Consider the following 24747-nt stretch of genomic DNA (forward strand, 5'->3'; position numbering starts at 1 on the left):
TGAACTGTTTGGTTTCACTTTGGCTTGAAAATTACTCATGCTGATTAATTTATTTTTAAAGATTTCGGTCAATCACCTAATTGTTTCTGTTCCACATATAGTGTGATTATTATTCAGTTATTCAGTTGAAATAAACAGACAGAAAAAGAGAGAGACATAGTCAGTGATTAATTAAAACAGTTAGAAGTAGTCAGTGGTTGATTACAAATCACATCTCCTTGCATTCACCATCAGTACTGTACCAGAGCCTGTGGAATATCAAGTGTAACTAGAATGAAAGAAAACAAACCTCAAAAGGTCATACATTCATCATCTTAGTGCAAACCTTCCTTGGTATCAATCTTGCTTTCCATTTCTTTCGATTTTTCTTTCAAAGCAAAACATCAGCAAAAAGACTCAGTTGCTGCTATTTGACATGCTTGACATAGCATGCATTCCCTGTAGAGCGTGCTGGTTGTTAGCACGCCATCTATCAACTCCTGTTGTAAAAATCACAGTATCCATCTACCTCGCTCAAGAAGTCATTTGAATTGGCACTGACTATCGATACATGAAACCAAATCTATACAGACAAAAGGCACAACTGTTCACTGTCTCACAACCATTCTCTATGTAGGACTCCTATCTGGAGGTCTGTCTGACAGGTGGGGAGAGAAAGTAGAGGGCACAGCCACTGTCAGCGATAAACCCAGGGTGATAAACAACAAAGGTTGAGGGAGGAATATATGTAAAAGTATTTTCCAACTGGTTCCTACATGTTGGAAACTGCTGATTGGTCATTAACAGTGGGTGGTATATGGTGTGGTGTGGTATGGTGTGGTGCATGCTAATCTGACCTCTGCTGAGGGTGTTTAGATGTTGTTGAGTCGTGGACTGCATGTATGTGAGTGTGTGTTTTTTAAAAAGTAAAAAGTTGAGAACAACCCTGTGCAATATAACTAAAATGTTAAATGATTTAACATCGCATTATCTTCCAACACTTGTATTTTAGGGTGGAGTGTAGAGTATTTGATCTGATTTATAGTTAAAAACAAACTTTTTCGATATACTAAAATGAAAATACAGGCCTCAAAGTATTTCAATGCAACAAAGCGAGTACACCTGTTAACACTGAAACAAAAGTGAGCACATCTTTGGATTCCGATTAAGACTGATTGCGTGAACAGGGTTATAAAGATATAATAATAAATAATAAAGACATGCAAACACAACTTTCTCAATTTTAGCCTGAGTTATATCTAAATGCAACATGGTACATGCTAAGGAATTGCCTGAAAAAGTAAGAAACCAAATTGTGAGACTTCATAAAGATGTTAGAGGGTATAAGTTCATCAGTGGGCTTCTGAACAGATGCCAAAGCATAGTAGCAGCAATGGTTACAAGGTACAGCAAGACCCCCATAATACCAATAACAGAAGCTACAGTAGCCGTTTTTGAAAAATGACACACAATCCACCATTTATGCAACCTTGCATTGAGAATACAATTCAGTTTAATTCAGCTCAGTTCAATTCTATTCAAAACAATTTCAAGTCAGAACAGACAGGCAAGTGCTTCTGATTTGGCAAAAAGATTATCTGTGGAAACTGGTGTTTCAGTGACTGCTCACAGTGTGAAGGACACTGCATTAAGTCAACCTCTGACATGCAAGAAGAAAAGCATTGCTCACAAACCACACCAAACTGCAAGATACAACTTTGCCAAATAATATGAAAAGAAGCCTGATTAATATTGGCTGCACATTCTTTGGTTAGATGAAACCAAAATAAATTAGTTTGGATCAGATCAAATGGGGTGCAGCATGTTTAGACCTGGCCAGGACTTCCAAAGTAACTGAAAGAAAAAAGTGAAAACTATGACCTGGCCAAGTATGTCCCCTGACTTGAACTCAATTGAACACCCTTATTTTAAAGAGGAAAGTAAAGCAGCAGAAACCCTCCAGCAAAGAACAGCTGAAAAGATTTATCTGTGAAGAATGACATAACATTTCTCTGCAGATTTGGTCAAGACTGTTATCATCCATACCCAAGAGGATCGAATCTGTCATCAAAAGTAAAAGCAGGCATAGCAAATATTGAAATATAAAATAATTGCCTCTCACTAATAAAGAGTGTGTTGACTTTTGTTGCAGTTTGTTCTTAAATATGGACCTTTCATTATAGTTAAATGAGTCACATAGTCCATTTTTTAATCTAATCCTTCTTGGGTTTTGTCTAAAAACAAAATTATATTAAATGGATTAGCAAGATTTGTAATTACTTAACATTTTAGTGATAATGCCCAGAGGTGTACTCAGTTCTGTTATATACTGTAGATGAATGTGACTACTATGCCATCAGTCTTAAATAACTATCTCTATCTTTCCCTCACTGTCTGACGTTTACACAACACATGATAGGAGTTCGACAAAAACAACCATACAAATCGGATAGAAGAGAGTATTTGAAAGTTAAAACAAAAGTAAATCCTGTTTTATAAGCCACTGCTCTCGCTGTTGTATTTGACAAGGGAGACTTGCACTGAATTTATATCACCTCAGGGTGTCAAACACAAGTCTATGTCAAATAAATATGTTTTACTTGTGCTTTTTACATTGCTATAGAGGCACAGCTGGATAGTTATTTTGTTTTGTTTTTTAAGTAGTCATAGAAATGATTTTGTGATTCTGTTATTAAGAGTTTAGTAATTCTGAAGCACAGGTATAACTGTAAAAGAAAAGATTTTGAGACCTTTAATGATATTTAGTATATGGAAGGTGCTATTTTTTGCAACTGTAATACCATAACTAAAAGTATTTTCTTTAACTTGACCTGCATCTGGCTCTTAATATCTGCTTTTGCAGAGCAGGGTGGAGTCTTATGAGAGAAAAAATGCTGGTGAGGGAGCTTGGACAATGCACAGCAGTAAATAACAACTGTCTCAATGCACAGGAGATTTTAGACACAGCAATAGCAGTCTGTAATATGGGCCAAATCTGTCCCCAAGGACAACACTGGATTAACCAACATCACTCAAATCACACAAATGCGCACACTCAACTACTGGTTCACAAATCAGTTTGACCCTCCTTCCTGTGTACTTAATAGAGGGAAATAAAACAGAAACTATAAATACTGCCTCACAGTTGTGCACCTCCACCAACCACTCAAGTTGCAGTTTGCATTCATGTCTCTCCAGACTCATATAATATTTGTAGTGAAGGAATTCACCAAATGTGAAACATGGTCACATTCTTGCCTTCTGGTTAAGGCATCGATTAATGAACATTAAATTGTTTTTGCAGAACATTGTTATATCACAGCGAAGTTAACCTTTAAACTTTTGGTTATAAATTTTTTATTAAAAAAGATTATTATTAAAATGCAGTCATAATTAGCATATGAATTATAGAGTTATGGCCAAAAACATATTTAAGGTCATAATGATCTTTACCTTTGAACGCCAAATTCTAATCAGTTCATCCTTGAGTCCAAGTGGAGGTTTGTGCCAGATGTAATGAAATTCCCTCCAGGCGTTCCTGAGATATCGCAATCACATTCACATGTGTGGACAGATGGACAGCCCAAAAACATAATGCCTCCGGCCATGGCTGTTGCCGGCACAGAGGCATAAAAAAAGGGAAGGGGCAAGGGATGACAAGAGTGTGTGTGTGTGTGTGTGTGTGTGTGTGTGTGTGTGTGTGTGTGTGTGTGTGTGTGTGTGTGTGTGTGTGTGTGTGTGTGTGTGTGGGGGCGTGTGCATGACGGGGAATGGAGTAAGAAAAAGGAGATCTAAGAGGGAGAGAAGAGAGAGAGAGAGAGAAAGAGATGGAGCAGAGGAAAGAGGACAGGCGTTTCAATAATTCACAAACTCCTGCTTCATTTAGAATAGAATCAGTGCCCAAACTGGACCTGTGGTCCTCTACACATGACACATCATCCACAGTGGCTAGTTCACTCATGCAATGTGTGTATGCATTTGCGCAAGAGCTTGCAAAAGAAATAACTTGAGATAGTGTAATCGTGCGTGTGATTGTAGGTATGTCTGAGTGCACCTCTACCAACAAGCAGACATGGATTTCTATTAAAGGAGTAATGTTGATTCATTAGTACTGCTGGTGCAGTGAGAGGAGGCTGAGAAACAGACTGCATTACATCTTTATATGATAACTTTTTCTCCAGGTCAATTTACAGGAGCCAGTGTGTTTGATGGTGGCTAGCATCTGAATAATATGTGATACTGCCACAACTCTACTACCAGCACAGTCTAATAATACCTCAAAATACTTGTCTTCACAAAGCTGGCAACTCTATGGCTCCTGGGTGTTTGTGTGTATGCATATGTATGCGTGTAGCAACAGAAGTCAATAGTCCTGTACATAGAAACAGACAGATGGATCCCTGTGTGTGTGTGTGTGTGTGTGTGTGTGTGTGTGTGTGTGTGTGTGTGTGTGTGTGTGTGTGTGTGTGTGTGTGTGTGTGCGTGTGTATGTGTGTGTGTGTGTGTGTGTGTGTGTGTGTGTGTGTGTGTGTGTGTGTGTGTGTGTGTGTGTGTGTACACAGTGCATGTCTTTTTATGTGTTTATTTGACTTGCTGCTGCAGTTGAAGATTATGTCTACAGGTTTGTTCATGTGTTCTCAAGTGGTGAGAATTTGCACGTACTGTCCTATGCTACACACTTTCCAGGAATTGAGCAGTTTCACTCGACCCATGCACAATTTTGTGGGTAAAGATTCCATCATACATATATACATTATATATACATTTACAGATAATCAGGCTGCAGATTAAATAGATCAGATGGAGTGAGGTCAAGAACATTAAAGAAATTCAGGAAGAAGAGTATGTGCGTGTGACTGTGTGTATGTGCAACTACAATATGATTGTATTTGCAATGATTTATATGTATGCCAGTGTGTGTGTGTGTGTGTGTGTGTGTGTGTGTGTGTGTGTGTGTGTGTGTGTGTGTGTGTGTGTGTGTGTGTGTGTGTGTGTGTGTGTGTGCTCCTGTCATTCACAGTGAACTGCAGCAGCAGGCATCTCTGTTATGTAATCCTTGCCGTCAAATGTATTCACACACACCTCCGCACATGCACACACATACTGTACACACACACACACACACACACTAGCACCTTCAAACAGAGGTTATTCTTGTGTCCTGGTGAGATACCTTGCGCAGTATCAAGACAGACACCTCCCTCTTCCAGCAGGCCTGCTATGCTCTCATCACCATTTATACTAATGGTTAAATTATTTTAGGGATGAAAACCTATCATAATTGATTTGAGTTCTCTCAGAAGAATGTGCAGCACAGACACAGATCATTATTAGTGTATTTTTAGCAACCAATTTAAGTAAAACCGGTTTTACTTTGTACAATTATACTCAAAAACCACCTCTATATTCACAGCAGCCTTACATACTCATGCTTTTGATTCACTGTCCTAATTCCGGTTGGGAACGCTCCTTTTGCACATATTTATGAATGTGACATTATGGCAGTTCTTTCCTCCATCGCTGCTTATGTTTATGTAACCTCCCACGTACCAATCAGCACAGCCTACAGTTATGTACAGTGGCAGGCTCACAGTATTGTGCTGCTCTGTGATGTGTATAGCACGCTCCCTATCTAAGGCTATAACAATACTGTATGAGGTCCCACCAGAGTGTAGCACTGTAGCACTGAATTATTACTGAACAGAGCAAAAGCATTCATGAAAGGTCAGTTCAACAATAACATTTTATTTGAAATACAACGGACTGAGAAATTTGACTTAATTTACATGATGCAATGCATACGTTGTTGGTGTATATAGAATTTATTCAGCAGGCAAATCATTTATAAGAATTAGTATACCTCAATATACCTCAAGTGCAGAATCAACATAACAAACAACAGCACATATGAAAGAAGTCTGTCAGACTCTTCAAGGACACCTTGCAAAGCAAAAGAGTTAGAGCACCAGAGAAACACAGACTCCTGATGAGATGCAGCAGATGGGCTGTAATAGATATGTTTGTAGTATACAGTACATGCATGTACATAAACCTATACTGCATGTTTGAAAATCTCTCAGGTAACTGTGTTGAGTAATGGCAGCTGGCTATCACCCTGCACTATTCCATTACAATCCCTCAACCAAAGCCTATTTGCCATTGTTATACCGTTCAGGGAACCACAGGGCGCTACATTAGCCCCAAGTTCACTCTGTTCCCCCAAGTGAAGCAAAACTAGTTTGGCTCAATGGGCTATTAGCCTACACCTCTCCACACATAAAAGGATTGAAAAGAGAAGCATAAGTGGAGGGTATATAGGGAAACTGGTAAGTGTCCATCCATCAGCACTGCTGTACAATCTGGTCCGACAATTTTGTGATAGCAGGAAAGCTTGGTACACAGTACAGCCATACACAGTACAGGAATAATGATGTGATTTTTCTTTCCTTTTCTTTGGAAGGCCAGTCAAAAAAAACTTAAGTTGGAGAGAAAACAACTTGTTTATCCCTCTTTTCAAAAACTTAGGGCCACACCCACAAAAGGATTGCACAGCTTCTGTGACCATTGAACCTTTGAAAATGAGACAAAAAGACAACTTGTAATTCGGACGGAGCTCAGGATGTATCCATACAGTAAGGGGCTACTTTATTACAACAATTCCACCATATACATGTGTGTGTAACAGCTGACCTGAAGGTGTGTAGCACAGATCTTTAATTACTGCCAGATCTTGACCATATGTCCCACATCTGTCCATGGTGGCTCCCCATACACAATCCAAATGCAACTTGTTGATATTTTAATTATTTATTACACCAGAAAAGGGTTAAAAATATTGCCAAAAACAGTTTTATAATTCCTTTTAAACTCAACAATAACAAAAAACAACTAAAAGCTAATAGCCACAAAGTGGTCAAAATTGACAAGCAGCCATAAGCACCGGGACATCCTGGCATGTCACAAGTTAAGGTGACTGCTTTTGCAAGAGACTTTGTCAAGCAAAATGAGCAATACAGAAATATGGAGCATGAAACACTAGAAACAGCTCCACTTAGTCAGTCAGATGCAAGACAAGGGTGAATGCACTCAGATCCAAAACGTTATGAGCATGTTTGCGGAGGAATATAATTAGTGCAAAATCTTTTGTGAATAGCGGCAGATTGCACAATTCACAGTGCTATAAGGAGGCCTAATCCATTCTTTGTGGAGTTGGCCTTTAGAGTAACCCATCTGAATCTCTCAAGATAAAATGTATAGCATTACTGTCATAATAATAAGTGCACTTTTCTAAAGGAATAATGTTAAAAGCTGCATGATGTGTGTCACGTCTAGCTTTTAATAGAAAGTTGATTTGTCTACCTGTCTCCTGTCGAAGCCAGCTTCACTGGTTTTCTCAAAGTAATTATCCCAGAGGTTGGGAGGCAGTGATGAGAGCTGACTGCTCAAGTATTGTGAGCATTGTATAAACCTGCCAAACCATTTGCCAGAAATACCACTCCACGTCTGCTCAGCCATGCCAACCAAAGATTGTCACACTTGAGAAAAAGGATATGAAATACAGAAAAAATGTCGCTATACTGCAAACTAAGGTAGGAGGTATGAAAGGTAAGAAGAAGAAGAGTGTGTGGCAAAGTCAACAATGGGGAGTTACAGAAAGCTATACAGAGAAATAAGAACAGACAGCAAGATGAAAGGGAGGAAATGAACTGAACGTTGACAAAGAGGTGAAAAAGAGAACAAGATAACAAAGCCAACAAAAAGCAGGAGTAACACACACAGACAGTGAGATATGGAGAGAAAAACAGTAGGTGGGAGAGAGTGGGTGGTAAGAAACATGGCACTTTATCATACAGCTTAGTTGTAAAAGCAATAAACTCTCTATAGGTCTCAGCATAAGGACTTCCCAGGCAACACAAAAGGCCATCCCCATTCATCTCACTAAAAGCTGAAGTTGCTGAACTGAACCTAGCTCCTCCTGGGGAAAAGTGTTTGTCATCATGAACTCCTGATGATTTTAGAACACCAGAGCATTCGATCCATACAAATATCAAAGAATAGGTACCATATTTCTTTGTTGCTTTGATGTGAGGTTTTTGCTTTTTTTTTGTTTTGTTTCATCATTTTAAATGTGCAAACAAAAGAAAATTGAAAACTGTTCCTTAATATATTGCAGATGTGTTTTATTGCAACTAATAGGTCCCTGTTTTGTAAACAGATCCAGCTAACTATTTTCCAGTGTAATTTATATAACAATTCCTGCTAGTAAGTTAAACTGTGTCAAAACTGGTATTCGGAGTTGCATGCACACCAGATGCATGCCAACCTTGAAAACTATCATTACGCTGTAGGGGAAACAGGAAATTAGTAGCTCCATGATTGTACAGGTGACATTTGTGCCAAGAATCTATAGAGGTACCTTGACTGACAAGAAAATCTTTAAATGATCTAATTTGCATGACTTCTCGGTCCTGTCGGTAGGTAATTATCATTCTTTGATGTGATCATTCCTGCCAGCTGCCACCCACCAGTCCCATTCGGTATTGTACGTTCTTTCTCATTTCTTTTCTCCATTGTCTTTCTCTCTCTCAGTGCACTTATACTGGAGGTGTGATTGCATTAAGCCGCAGCAAGCGAGGGCATCCCCAGGGCCACACTAATGTACAGAACAGAATGTACAGAGTAGTGCCTGAAGGAGAGCGAGAGAGAGATTGGAGTGGGGGGCATCCATTACTTTAATCATTTTACCTCACTTGAAAAGGTGGCTCTTAGAGCGGCTTCTGTGAAAGAGAGACGAGTGAGAAGATGGAGAGAAAGCGGGGAAGAAAGATGAGCAGAGGAAAAAGCCTCTCATGGCTGTTAGTAAATTTAAAGTGCAACTTCATTTTTCAACCTTTATTGCTTTCTTGCACGAGCACCCAGAGCATCCAAACAATAACCAAAGACATTTCAGTGGTATATTAGAGTCCCTGTAGCACGTTCATAATATCCTTGAGTTATCCTGAGATGTGTATTTTACATGATAGCAATTAACAAGGCAAGTCGAGGCTCGGCATCAATCGCAGCTTTTAACATTATTCACTTTTCAGGTTTACATGCACAAATCATAAATAAAAAGTGATAATTACAAGACCGACCTGTTTATAGCCAACCAGAAAAACAAAAGTTTGTTTCTTCCTACTACTGTGTGAATACAATAAAACAAATGCCACACAAAAGCAGAATGTTGCCCCATGCAAACAATGAGGGATATCTTTCACAGCAAGGGCGGAGGACAGGGAACACCCTGAAGGAATAATATCTAATATAATCAGATTGCACTGGCCGATTAGTCTGCACTAGCCAAGCCAGAGATGATGTCAGTAATAATTACTTAATGCCATAAAGCTAAGAGGAATCAGGAGCAAACAAAGAAAAGAGCAACAGAGTGGGTTGGAGTTAGGCAGGACAGTGGATCAATCAATGAAAGCAGACAAGAATTCTTATGTGAACAATAACACCCACGCACACATTTCTGGAGTTCCTAAAGTACGTAATTCTTAGGAGTAAATGCTTTGATATATTAAGTCACTCTCACAGAGAAACACACACGCACCATAAAAATGCAGACGTAGTAATCTGCCCCTATTCCCACACACATAAACACACACACAGACACACACACACTGAATGTTCCAGCACATGTATGGCTCATTAGTAATGACCCACAGCTACATGTTTTTCCATGCTGATGGCTATATTTCAGTTAATACCCAACAGCTTCACATGACATTTCGTATTCATAATTTCATTATGGTTTGCAATCGAAATGCAAACTAGGCTGCAGCTCTAATACACACATGCCCATGTACAGTGTACACACTCAGTACAGATGCAGACATGTATAGATGAAGGTACATACTGTATTCACACAACAAACACAAATATATACTTGCAGAACACGTAGCACGCACAGTGATGTTTATCAAGACAGAGTAATGGAACACAGTGGTTGAGCCAAGCAGGCATACACACACTGATTAGCTCCTATGGGGGAAGCCATTGGACCTCCTGTATGATTATTAAGCCTGACTTCAACATCTCTCCTTTGTAAACAGATGACAGCTGTGTGAAACACAAGGAGCTGCTGCATGAGTTGTTATTCCACTTAAACTGATTTTTACATTATGATTCTTACAACGTGGATGATTGTGTAAGTGGTGCATAAAGAATACTGTTTTCATCAGTATTACGACATAACTACTTTACTGAGTTGTTTTTGGCAGAGTAAAACAGAAGATGCACTGTGCTGCTGTGCTGCAGAGCATCACCTCCTCCAAAAAAAGGTTCCAAGCAATAAAGATTTCAGGCCTCGACCAAGACATTCAATATTAAAATTTTGTTTTATATATTTTTAATTTAATTTAAATAGTCTGTAATAGAGTGTAATTAGCAATAGTCATTTATGTCACAAAAGTGCCAAGTATTTTCTGGTTTCAGTTTCTAAAATGGCATTTCAAAAATCAAGTAATTGACCAATTAATTAAGACGATAATTGGTGGACTAATTAATAACGGGAATTATCTGTGGTTTCAGCGCTGAACTAAATGTAGAGGTCATGTAAGTTTTGAAAAATATTATATAGTATATATATAATATATAGTTTCTTATTTCCATTTCCCATCCTCATGTAGTGCCAGTCACATAAACGTTACTTCAAGCTGGAAAGAATAGTGTTCTCAACATGTTGACCTCAAATTTCTACTTGAGGGCTGCTCCTTACTACACTTGAGACATCCACAAATAATACAGCTTTTCTTTTTCTTTTTTTTCTGAGAGTCATACAAATCTGTGAAATGTCTTTACAAGTGCCTTTGCAGAGACATGATACGGTTTTGTGAGATTTTCAAATATCACAGAATGGCCTTAGACGAAATGTTCAAATCATTTTCATTACTTGTTCCAATGTACTTCTGTACTTCTATGTACGTCCCCTTTTCTTTTCTGTCATTAAGACTTTCTAGTACATGGATAATAGTCTCAGGTCCCCCTCTTCCCATTGAAAGTGTCTCATTCATTCCACTACTCCTCATGTGCCTCATCTCCTGTCTACCTAATTCAGCCACAACCAACATTCTGGATGAACCCAGCGACACTAGGCAAGGTAATTACCTAATTGTTTAGTGTGCAGAGACAGACACAGTGTGTGTCTGTGTCAAGAGAGTATGTTTGTTGAAAGTGAAGGCATGACAAATAAAGACCACGAGACAAAAGAGAGATCGGGTGAGACTCTGGAGGGGGATGGTAATGAAGTGCAGAGGGAACAAGACAGAAAGGAGAGAGAGGAGAGAAAAAAAGAGATACAGATAAAAAGGGATGAACTAATGATCAACTTCGTCTTGATTTAATTAATTCATCTTCGTGTCTGTAGCCAGAACCAGAATAAAGGAGAACACTTTCACTTTATTATGTAAGTCACTTGTCTCCATCACTCTACCATCTCTTTTCCTCTCCTCTTCTCTTCTCTTCTCTCTTCTTCTTCTCATATTCCCCTTTTCCTCACATATCACCCTTTATATCTCTCTTCCTTTCCTTTCTTTCTCCTTGGTCAGGGACAGCTGATGTTGCGGTTGGCAATTTCAGGTGTATGTGTGTGTTTCCCTTGCTCTCCAAACCCAATTCAATCCTACTATAAGAGTGGGGGCCCAGATCAAATAAAGCAGAGCGCAGCTATTACAAGAAAACAGAGAATGGGAAATCCATGCTCACACACAGTGAGAGAGAGAGAGAGAGAGAGAGAGAGAGAGAGAGAGAGAGAGAGAGAGAGAGAGAGAGAGAGAGAGAGAGAGAGAGAGAGAGAGAGAGAATGAGCCAAGGGACGACTTCTCCACTTACTGGAATAGCTCAAGGCAGCAAAGTTCACAAAATGTACCAAAGGGAACTTACCTAGTGTGAAGTTTAAATTAATTTTTTGTAAGCCTGACATGTAACTGGTATTATTACTAGCCTTCGGCAGGCTAAAACAAGCACAGCATATACTTTTGACCCAGTTCTGACACCCTTACTAGATATACAAACACTATTTTTGGTGCTAGCTTGCCACCAAAATAACACAGTGAAACAACAGGCACAGGTTCAGTTTCGGGACTGACACCCGGTGGCGTTTCTGGAATTGTAAAGGCTCGTGTGAGGCTTTATTACTGAAAGTATCGCAGGGTTAATTTGTCATTTGAGATTAAAGTAAACGCTTGCTGCAGGCTGCATTGAGTCGAACCCTGGGTTCAGAGAGTGGTAGGAGTAAATGAAGAAAAAAAAAACAATCTCTGAAAATTGATTGAATCCATATAAAGCTATCAGATTTCCCCTACAAGACACAAATGAGTTTACTCTTTCTCCTGGCATATAAATGATATTTCACTGCCTAGCTCTGGAATAATAAAACCAAAGAAAGAATATGTTTAAATAACCCCTGAAGATCATTTGAATTAGTATAAAAACCTGTATTGCTTCAGGTAACATGTGAAAGAAGAATTCTGTACATTGCAAAAGTCATTGAAGCCTGATCAATATAGTATCAAAAGGACACCTCACTTTTTCCTCTGTGGAAAAAAGACATTTTCTAGCTAAATAAAGCAGAAAAAATGTACTACATATGAAAGTGTAAAGTATACTTTATGTCAAACGTGTCTTTGTGTTGACATGTGCAAAAGAGAACTACTTTGACTTGATATAACTGTCTTTTGCACAACAACCATGTATCTTGGGATCTCACTGACAATGAATTGATTAACCACCTAAAAAACTACACTATTCTGACATTGATTAATTTGTGTAAGAGAGAAATTTGCTGATTCAAGGCTCTGAAATGTAAATATTTCCTAAGTTTTTTTCTTGTGTGATAGATAACAATATCTTTGGGTTGAGAACTGTTGTTCAGATGAAACAAGCACTAAACTAACCCTAAATTTTAGACCAAACAATAGGTGGATTAAAGAACAATGTATACAGCAGTTAAATCAATAATGAAAATTAGAGCTAGAACGATTAGTCACTGGAGCTGGACCTGGTTAAACAGTATCACATATTGTTTCCTGTTTTTCCAAACACCTGAAATCAGTTCTGGGTTATACATGTGTATGAACACACAAGTAAGCAAGGAGCCACAGTAGCGCCATAATAACTTGCATTCGTAAAAAGTTAGTTATTCTTCACTTGCGATGTTGGCTGTCTAGAAGCATGTTTTTATTCTACTTTTGAACTCATTGTAAGCCAGGCTGGATAATGTGCCAAAACTATAAATGTAAATGTCATATCTTAGGTGATTTACGACTTGGATTCTGACTCTACCCCCTCAGCAGGCAGCAAGACAAAAATTGATCCATCCCCTATATAGCTGACTGACAGTCTGTATATGGTACTCCCATTAGCAGCCATTTTCTGACATGTGTTGATCACCACGACTTGCCGCCCAGCCTAATTGTTTGAGCTTCTAGACTGTCAGCCCTCCATCTGCTCATTTCTGAGGCTTTCTGCTCAGAGAAAGGTGACTGTCAACAGTGAATTTACAAAAGAGAGGGTAAGCAGAAAGGAGCAGGGAGTGAAATGTGTAATTTTCATACAACAAGACTGATGGGTGAAGAAAGAAGGAGACAGGAAGGAGAGAGAGAGAGAGAGAGAGAGAGAGAGAGAGAGAGAGAGAGCGAGAGAAGGGGGGGAAACGAGAGCGTGGAAGAGGCTGAATCCATGGGAAGGAGAACAAAAAGAGAAAATGAAGAATCAACTCTTTATTTAATCTACTTTTCTTGCATTTGTTACATCTACATCTAACCTCTTCTTCATCTTCCCTCTCAGCAACTCTCCTTATTTTGCCCCCCTCCTTGCTACTCCTCTCTGAATTTGTACAACGTTAATTTATTAAACTAATTAGCCTGTACTTCAAAACATATTTGTAGAGTTATGAAGCAAGTCCCCAAGCACATTTAAGTACCTCACAGCAAAATATAATGATGCTGTTTGTGAGTCAAGTATAGTTGTTTATTGCTGAAGGCTGATAAACGAAAAAATGTTTGTCAAAAGCAGGTATGCTGTGACTAGGATGAGACATAGATTACACTCTGGGTTTTCAGATTTTTTTGAACTAATTTAACTTTTGAATGTCTGTAGTTTCATTGAAATTGGTGCAAAAATCCTGTCTATGGTGGTATTTGTGTCTAATCTCTTTCCCTCACTTTCAGTCTTGAAATACATCTCCAGCCATCTGAGACACTGGGTAGAGTGAGCAGTATGATGAAGAGGAGGCAGGATTGGTCAAAGAGAGAGGAGAAGACAGGGGAGGAGAGGAAAGGGGAGGAGATGGGAAGAGAGGAGAGGAGAGGAGAGGAGAGGAGAGGAGAGGAGAGGAGAGGAGAGGAGAGGAGAGGAGAGGAGAGGAGAGGAGAGGAGCGTTCAATGAGACGAAAGGCAGGGATTGGCTTTCTCACTGTTCTCAGTAAGCCCTTCTATTCATTCTACTCTCCCTCGTAGGAGAGAACGAAGCTCCAGCACACAGCTGGTGAGACAGAGATAAAGGACTAACGGAGAAGCCTCAATACATACAGTGGAGGCAGAAAGGAGGAGAAGAGGAGGGAGATACAGTTAAAGAATGGACTGAAAGACTGAGAGAGAAGGGGGGAAACAGACAAAAAAGGGAGGGAATTTGGAGGAAGAAAGGACTGCAACACTGAGTTGAGGGACATTATTGTGGGAGGGTCAAAGTAAAGAATTATATTTTTTTTAAAAAGACAAATCGAAAGACAAATCACATGAAAGGCAGAAGAGAAAAGAAGGAGGATAGGCCAAGAAAAATGTATCATCTGGGCCACAGTTACGCACACAAGCACAATCAGTTCTTATATTACAACTGTAATACTGACAAAATACTAAAACTTTGTTATTAATATCAGAAGAAGAAAAATACTCAAATTGACAGTCCATAAACTACAAAAGCAGAGCCCTACCCCCATCTGCTATGATGAGCCCCCTTTACACACACACCTCAATTTTTCATATTGATTTCAAGTCTGCATACATCCCTTTTAAATAAAAGTTGCTTATTAAATAAAAGACTTAAATAAAAGACACTCTTATTAGGTCTTATAAGGTCAGACCTGGCAACATTTCTATAACAATTCTGAATGTCGACAGACTGACGTAAAGGCTGCAGCAGCACAAAGTTAAATACACAAAGAAATGAAATCACCCAGAATTAGATCACTGTAAATAAGGTGGGTTTTTTCATCATCTTCAATGCTTGACAATAAAATACATTTAAATAACTATTAGACACTATGAAAAAGACAATTTGACATATACAATCAGTCTACAGTATAGAAATAATTTTCCCCTTGTAGTGTAGGACAACATTTTTTTTAAACCTTAATACAACCACAATAATAAGCAGACCAGCTGTCTCCCTTCTTGTATTTGTACGTTTATTCATGCCAACTGTATGGATCAATAAATGAATATCTTGCAAGTCAGACAGCATGTGAACAAAAAGGTCAAAGGAGGAGGAAAGTGATGACATTTATTAGAAGATTCACTGGTGAGAGGCTGTCCTACCTGAGCAGAGGTGGCAGAGCTACTTGGGCGGAGTAGGTGGAGCCTGCTGTTCAGTTGAGAGCTGATGACCAGCTGGAGCTGCAGTTTATGGTGTGAGGTCTGGATCTCTTCACCAGTGGGAAGGAAACGTCTCAGGTGCCTGTGCCGTCTGTCCACGTCTTGTCTGTCTGCAGGTGCTGTCACCATTACCCTACGGGGGGAACAAAGAAAGAGACACAGGGCGTTAAAAAACATTTTGTGCAAGTGCTCTTGACAGGATTTTACACATCGACAGGCACTATTATTTCTGTCTGATATGACAATTGAGGTCACAGCTATTGCTTGTTCTAGCTCAATTGCAAATCACTGCACGAGAACCAAATTCCCTGCAGCGCAATTACAATCATCATCTTAACCTTCAGCCAGGTGATATTTACCACCAAACAACTTGCTCTCACTTTTAATGGTAAATTGTTCAGAACCCCAGTTTAGGAAGTCATGTAAACTCATATCTATCCTCAGTCTTCACAGGTAAGATCATTTATACTATACAAACTATTCTAACACCGAACAAACAAATACACAAAAAAAAGATAAAATCATCATTAATGCAGTTAATGATAATTGATCCAGAGTGTCTCCCGATATAAATGTATGAACATTTATATCAATTAAAATTCAAGTAACCTTTTGACGTAAGAGCCTCATGTACAGCAAACATACAGTATTATTCATGCTGGTAGTACTTGTTCCTTCATGAGAACCTAGTTGATGTGCATTTGAGACTATGTGATTTTGTACATGTACGCCGGGTATCACAGTCTCCCTGCTATTCACTCTCTCTTCCTCTCTTAGGAGTATTCAGAACAAACACCTGTGCTATTTATACACTGACGCCCCATCGGCATGGCAACCACACTTTGTTTACCCGCATGAGACACTGGTTTAAGGCGTGAGTCCTTTAAAAATTAAAAATAAAACATAGTTATTTGCAGGCATTTAGGTCTCTTTCATGAGCTCGACTCACTTTCTGTTGAGGATGTTTCACTTTGCTTCTAGTAAACTGAGAGCTATTAATAATGATCACTTTATCTATATAGTACAAGCTATAAAGTGCTTTACCGTGACATAAAAAAGAAAAGAAAAACAAATTAAAAAAGAAATCACCAGATAAATAATAAATAAAAGTAGAATTGTTACAGATACAATGACAAGCGAGATATGAATGACTAAAACAGTAAAAACAAGTAAAAACAGAAGAATAACATATTCATCAAGAGAAAGCAATTGTAAACAAGTGTGTTTTTAAGAGATTAAATTAAAAAAATTTAAAAAAATAGAGCTGATGTCCTCCGTGAAGTACAGGTAACCAGTGTGGAGATGCTAAAATAGGTGTCATGAATCTTCTGTTGGATTTTGTGAGTAGTCTTGCTGCAGTATTTTCAACTAGCTTAAGTTTGAAGAGGTTGTGTTGAGTGAGACAGGAGTACAGAGAGTTTCAGTGGTCAAGGCAGGATGTAATGAATGTGTGGATGACAGTTTCCAGATTCTTAGCGTATAAAAAAAGATCTAATTTTAGAGATATTATGAAGTTGCAGAAAAATGAATTACGATTATGATGAATCATGCCAGGTTATGATGAAACGGAAAGCTGGTAATACAAGCAGAATTCTCTGTGAAAGCAAAATTTAGTTTGTTTGTTGGTTTTCTTGTTGTTTGGTTTATAGCCTGACAGAGTCGCTGTTCATCTTGTAAAATAATTTCACGCTACATTTCCAAGCTAAATGCACACTGATTCAGCACAGCTTTATAAAGCTGGATCATAGAAACACCATAATAAACACATTAGTACAATGAGGTGGGAGTTAATCTTCGCCGAGTAAATAAATATATTTAAGTGTCTGACTTGATGCACATACACAGAGGAAAAAATGCTTGTTGCAGCCAACCAGCACGCTCCTCTCATTTACAGTAACCCCGGAGGCTGTAACCATAGCGACAAAGATATGTCCCAAGGTCACAGGGCAGAGCTGAGCATTAAGTTGAACCCTGAAACAAGGCATCGCCTTGGCAACACAAAATCAGGTCAGTTGATCATGTGACAAACAGGCCTTGGGGACAGAAAGTGATAGGGTACTAAAGTACACTTTTTCTTGTTTGTACTTAGTTGACACAAACTCAACAAACACACACAGGCACACACACACAGACACAGAAGCATGCAGGCATGTGAAACCTGTAAAACACCTACTATTGTATACATGTACTTACAGTATTTAGAGTCACGTATACACATGCAAACACACAACAATAAAAGTTCTTGCACAGGCAACAGAAGGGGAAAACCACCAACGGGTAAATAGACACACAAAAACATTGATAATAAAATGTTAGCAAGGATGACATACTAATTGCTGTACATGTTCTTAGTCTACAGCATACTGTATGTCTACAATAAGCTGAGTGTGTATGAGAGAGTATCACAGATACACAAGATCATTTATTATCTGCTTCATACTGCCTGACTTGTGACTGTCATGTTATTTCTGCTGTATGTGTGTTTTCTGAATATGAATTAAAAAGACAATCATCACCAGTATGTTTAAGACTTTACTTTAAACATGTTCAACATTAACAACAATAGACAGCACATTACAATATTATATAATGCAATTTACACTTAAACCCCACCTCCACTAAAAATATGTTTTTCTTATTGTTACTTAACTTGGAGGTTTGAGTTTCACTGCATCATATATATGTGAAGTTTCACACTGAAATGCTGTTTCCACACATTCATTTGCTAAAGGTGAACATTTTATCTGTGAACATTTTAAATCTGATTTTAAGGGGTGGGTTTATATGAGCCTGATTTGTGATATCACAACTAGTTTTATAGTATGTTTTATATACAGTATTTTACATCTTTCAAATTGGATATTCACTGTAAATGCCTAAATTGTTAAAATCAGGAACTATCTGATAAAGACTAAGTAAACAGATAGTCACTGCAAGTTTTATGTGCACTTATACTATGAACATAGTCCTATTGAGGTTCTATCTACACAAAAGCTTAAGAAATGTTTACCGTCATGTTTTGTACTAATTGCTTAATTTAACATGTTAATTATCATAGTAAACATATATGAGCCTGAAGAAACCTGCAGAAAAAATGTGAAACTGAATTCTTGGAAGTCGTGAAGAGTTTGAAACGGGTATGATCAAAATTCAGGCTGTGGATTGTCTGTATGAATAGGACAAAGGGTGAGTTTATGTCACAGTATGATCTGTACATAAATCACCCAATCACTCAAACAAATGTGCATAAATGTCTGCACACATTTAGAAAACACACACATTTTCCACCATTCACCTCCATGATTCTGTTACTTTTCTGTAACCAAAAAATGATTTAAGAAATAACACACTTATCAGACTTTTTACCATAGAAAGGACCATACAACAATAAAAAAAACATGAAACTATAACTAGCTCATTAAGTACATGCTTTCAAACAAATTTTAAACTTTCTCTGGCTGATTTGAGGGGTGAAATCAATACGGGGGCAGAGTTTACACCTGGGTACACATTGTCCATCTAATTCAAGGAAGAGGGTGCTTTGAATTGTGAACAGTGTACACAAACACATTTGCAAATTTTTCCTCCGACTCAGCAGCCCAGGATTCAGTTCTCTGCCTAACGCGCAAGCCACTCAATAATACTGGCTACATGAATGTGTGTGTGTCTGTTTGCATCTCCATGTGCATCTATGAAATGGTGCCCTGCCCCTTTCAGTCCGCTTTCCTATTGGTCCCCTGCCTGCTGTCCCTTTGTCACACACAAGGATGGACACACATGCACGCACCCACACACACATGCAAGCACCCAAACAAACACATGCGTACACATTCGGAGACACAGCAAGCACAGCTGTCAACAGAGAACACAGAACCATAGGTGGGTTAAGCGTGTGTGCGCGTGTGTGTGTGTGTGTGTGTGTGTGTGTGTGTGTGTGTGTGTGTGTGTGTGTGTGTGTGTGTGTGTGTGTGTGTGTGTGTGTGTGTGTGTGTGTGTGTGTGTGTGTTGTGTGTGCGCGCACCTAGTATAATACAGACCAGAGCGGTATCATTCAGGATTACACCATGACCTAGCTTGTCTGATTAATGTTTCTGTTATCACCAACAACATCCACACAGCTACTAGACAGAGAGAAACTCAAGAAACTGGACTCTCTAGGTATTCAGTGCACTTTTGTCTCACTATTGCCTCTTTTTTGAGACTTTACTTACACTTCTCTGTCACAAGTCATGTGAAACGTCGACTTCTGTTTTTATTTTATTTATTTTTTTACATATTATTTGCATTTTGCTTCTATTCATATAATTCATTAAGATATTTCTCAGGAGGCTAGCAGGGCACTCCAAGCTCCCTTGTGGGCTTAATTTGGCTGCATGTCCTTCCTTAATAGGGCCCGAGCGGCGACTGCAAGTCGCCTGGCGAAAGCCCTATTGAAATTCGTTCATGCCCCAACGTGCAAGTGACCCCAAAGTGCAAGTGACCCCAAAGTAATCAAGTAATCAAGTAATCATGTGGTATGGAAGACCCCCGGGGAAAAATGCTATATTGAAATTGTAATGTTTATTAGGGCCCGAGCGGCGACTGCAAGTCGCCTGGCGAAAGCCCTATTGAAATTGTAATGTTTATTATTATTATTATTATTATTATTATTATTATTATTATTATTATTCTTCCGACATTTCGTGCCCCAATTTCGCCCCTTTCCCAAATGCGAAAATGCTTATACTTTTGGACGGACGTCCGGCCTCATCCGAAATTCGATATTTTTGGGTGGTCGCACATGGTCGACGCAGAATGGCGGAATAGCGCCCCCTACAAAGTCCAAAAATGCCCATAGGAAATTTTGCTAACTTTGTCCTATGCTCACCAAATTCGGTACACATATGTATTTTTTTTTTGATTTTTCCCGCCTAAAATTAACTCCTCCCACAGCGTTCGCCCGATCAAGTTCAAATTAGGTACGCAACATCTCCAGACCTAGCTGAGCTTAAGTTGTGCTCTGCGCATCCGTAGGTCAAAGGGCGTGTCTGCCAGGGCTCAACTAACTTTGGCGTGCTCGCCATGTACATACGAGTGGCTCTCACGCCCACATACTTCATCCAATCAGCTTCAAACTTGCTGGACATGATGATGGCTCCGCCCTGAACGTCCCGATATATTAACTTCCCACGTAACTCATAGCGCCCCCCGGTGGTAACAGGAAGTTAACTAAGATTCATTAAAATTACATACTTTGCCCCATCAACTTCATTCAGAACCAGTTGGTGAAGCTACATTATGAAGACTGTGAAGCTACGAGTAGTGGCGTCCGTGTGGCGACGCGGCGACCATCAATTCCTCGCCATGAAAATACGTTTGGCTTTTTGATGGCTTTATTGAACTCGTATCATCATGAAAATTGGTACACAGGTCCAGGGTGCCGACCTCAACGTCTCCATTAGCTCATAGGCGATCTCACTCGTGTCGCCCCCTAGTGGAAACAGGAAGTGCCATATTTTACATCATCATTGTGCGATTTCCACAAAACTTCACATGTGTAATCACTGTCCCACCCTGAACGCAACCGCTTGTGTTTTGTTACACTCTACTGCCCCCTGGTGGATGAACCATCAACCTCTCATAACTCCTTCATGCTTTGTCCAATTCACTCCAAACTTCACATGACTGATGAGTGGCCGCCCTGAACACACCAGACCACACCAGACCATATGTGTAACTACCTGTGACTGCCCCCTACTGGATGAACGAAACATTGCATTTTTGGCCTCCTTCCAGGTTTTTTCTCACTTTCTGCTTCACGCCACAGCCCCGCCATGCCTCAGGCCCCGCGGTGGCATGGGTGAGCGAGGGCCCGCCATCGCCGCTTGCGGCTTTAATGTTGCTTTTGTTCTTCATTTGTATCTTTGTATGTAACTAAAGAAAAAAACCCTTGAATAAAAGAAATGGAATGAACTCACCAGAAGGCAACACAAACTCAGAAGGGAATTCCATTAAAACTGACTTTCACTTGGCTTTTCTGCAAAAGATACATTGCCACAAACAAGCTGTTTTTCTGGTTTAAAATGCGTCATGAGTGTAGGCTTCCATGAAGTGAAGAAAGTGCAGTGTTGCAAAGTTCTTGAGTTGCACTGCAGGCTCTGGGTTCACTGGCTGCACACTGGCAGACCTGCAAGTTAGTGGCCAATGAAAATATGTCAGTTAAACCCAATCTGCACCAGTCTGCTTCTCTTCATACAATATATGAGCGGGATATAATTATGACCCCAAAACAAAAAAGAACCTGTATTGCACCCAGTTCACTAACCATGATAAAACTAGATTATAAAGGGGCAAATACACAGAAATAAACCAGAAATAGATGTACATCCCACATTCATAATGAGTGTCTTTGAATAATTTATCACAAATCAGGTTTAAAGTGCTGACTGTCAGCACAGCAGAAAGAAAAAAACTTTTATTTGAATTCAATATTATAACATATAACTGATTATAACATATAAGCCATATAAGCAAAAACACATTTGCAATTATTCTCAAGGTCTGTTTGTCTATTTTAATGTTTTAATTATTAGATCTGTTTGTTACACACATCAAACATAAACAAGGTCTCATAATTATCTTAATTACTTGCACAGTATGTTACTGTTTTGGCCAATGAGTGAATTATTACTGAAGTAAATAAAACTAAAATAAAAGGAGCAAGTAGAAATGAGAGACATATGATGAGACACAGAGAGACACATGAGCTATCTCTGTGTTATGCAACTCACCCACTAACCCTCAGCACTACGGGTCAAAGTTTAAAGCTCAGCACTCTTTAAAAGCTGCCCAAATGTTCTTCTGTGTACCTGATGATCAGGCTTTTTCCTACTGATAAACACAAGCACAGCTTCCCTACCACTAGTATACACTGTAACACCACAGCTAGCAACTACCACAATGACTGTGGTTGCAGCAGGCAGTATAGATAGTGGTGCAATTAAAATGGATAATGACGCTCTGACACTTTATACACAACTTAGATAAGACTTATGTACGGAGACAAATGGAGATAAAAAACACATCTGCACGTATTTTGTCTGGGGAAAAATGCTGCAGAGGTTTAGACTGACATAACTTGCTTACTTTCTTGACTCTCCTCTCTTCACTCTCTTCAACATTCACAGGTGCAAATCTTAAATGAGCGTCTCTTGATGTCGTTTCACTCCTCATGAAAGATTAACAGCTGCTTAATTGCATGATGTAATAAAATTACTTCCCATAAGAATATACAAGGTCATCTTGATTGTGGATTATCAAGGTTGTGTCTATGATGATACAAAGTTTTTACTATTAGATTGACGAAGTTGTAGTTGTAGTAGTAGTGGTGATACTCTTTTTTTAAGCCATATTTCTTAAATCAGTATTAGAGTTGTCGATACCCAGAAGACTATTTTCAGCTGCTACTTCCTCAAACAAAAGGAATTTAATGGAGACTAACCAAGGTTAGTCTTGAACCTTTCTCTTTTCTCTCGTTGAGTCTCCTCACTTTCTATCATTTTCTTTCTTTCCCTCCCCTGTTGTTTTTTTTCATCTAATCCCATCCTCTCCTTTCCTCTCCTCTCTGATACTAGTATTCTCCAAGGCAACACATCACAACATAACAACATCAGCACAGCACGTGACACAGATGTGAACGAGGGGGAATAAAACACAGAGCAGGCTCCCATGTGAGCATGCCACACAGAAGAAGAGTGTATGAAAGGAAGAAAAATGAGTGAAAAGTGAAAAGAAATAAACAACAAAGAGTCCCACCTAACTTTTCCATAGGTGTGTTTGTATTTAAAGTGTTTACCTGTGGGTGTGTTTATGGAGCTACAGTAACATGCATAAATGAGACTGACAGAGTGTGCTGATGCTGAACATCAGAGCAGAAGCTGCCACCTGAGGGAATTACTCAGCATTCCTCAGTCAAGCAGCGTTAGCGCACAGAGCCTGGAGACGCAGGAGTTGCAGGGAGCCCTGCTTTGATCGGCCCCCTAAAATCCCAACGCCGGGATAAGAAGAATATGCTGGGAGGGGGGCCTGCAGGGAACACACACACGCACACACACATACACACTAAAACACATCTTCAAAGGTGTACACATGCGCACACACGCACTGCGTTCTTCCACTTACAATTTTCCAAACGTTCAAAAGACATATATGCTGCCCACGCATGCATAGTGATAATCTACTGCTTTTGATCATCCTTCCCAAGTCTTTCACACACACATAATGTACATGCAGTACATACTGTACATACACACACAATCTGGAAAACATTAACACGCAGCGCTCAATGTCATCTTTACACAGAGTAAATCTATTTAAGGAGATCTATTTATGTGCTCCTTCTAGCAGTGGCACATACTGAATCTCCAAGGGTCATAAATAAATAAAAACATGCCTGAGGGGAATATGGGCCAAACAGAAGGGATTAAGTGCCCTTTTGGTTTGTGATAAGGGTACAAATTAAAATCAGCCAACCAACTATTACAATTACACACAGAAATGGTTTCGTTTCACCCCTAAACATTAAGTGTACAGGACTAGTAAACAGCCCCTAATGAGACAGACCTGCTCTCCAGCAGTAATCCGACAGCAAGGCAGGCGACAGGTATAATGGTCGGATTACAGACGTTTTACCACAGTATTAGAGCAAGGATACATGTGCAAGCTGCTGCTGTGAGAGCAGGTTTTATGAGACCTCATTCAACTCTTTGACACCAACTTTTAGTCTTGCTCGCCCCCGCAGTTTCTTTCCTGCCGGTGTGCTGAATGACAAGTCAACCTGTACTCTTTTTCTTGCCAGTCACGCTTTTAACTGTGGTGAGAGGGCTGTTTCATTTTGATGGCTTGATTGCTTATGTAAGTTAAAGTTCATTGGTTGAGGATAGAACATATTGGGCACTCTATAGCAGACTACACTGCAGCAGCACCTTCCAGAAACTGCATGCATATATTTATGGATCAGAGAGGGTAAAAATTAGACAAATAACTCAAATAACTCACAAAGTCTTAAAGCTGTTTGAAGGTAAATCTTATTCACTTGACTGGGTGGTGATTGATAGAAAGTGGGTCATACACAGAGCTATTGGCTGAGAGATTAAC

The 24747-nt window shown here is 39.3% G+C and overlaps 1 protein-coding gene across 1 annotated transcript in view; it reads right to left on the minus strand.

Annotated features, from left to right (window-relative positions):
- Nucleotides 1–24747, minus strand: part of atxn1a (ataxin 1a) — a 96772-nt gene that overhangs the window by 53577 nt on the left and 18448 nt on the right. The window contains exon 2 of the mRNA XM_062435555.1: nucleotides 15556–15745. The gene's annotated coding sequence lies outside the window, so the exon portion shown is untranslated. The remainder of the gene's footprint in view (nucleotides 1–15555; nucleotides 15746–24747) is intronic.

This window comes from Scomber scombrus, chromosome 16 (assembly GCF_963691925.1).
Source record: "Scomber scombrus chromosome 16, fScoSco1.1, whole genome shotgun sequence".
Classification (NCBI taxonomy): domain Eukaryota; kingdom Metazoa; phylum Chordata; class Actinopteri; order Scombriformes; family Scombridae; genus Scomber; species Scomber scombrus.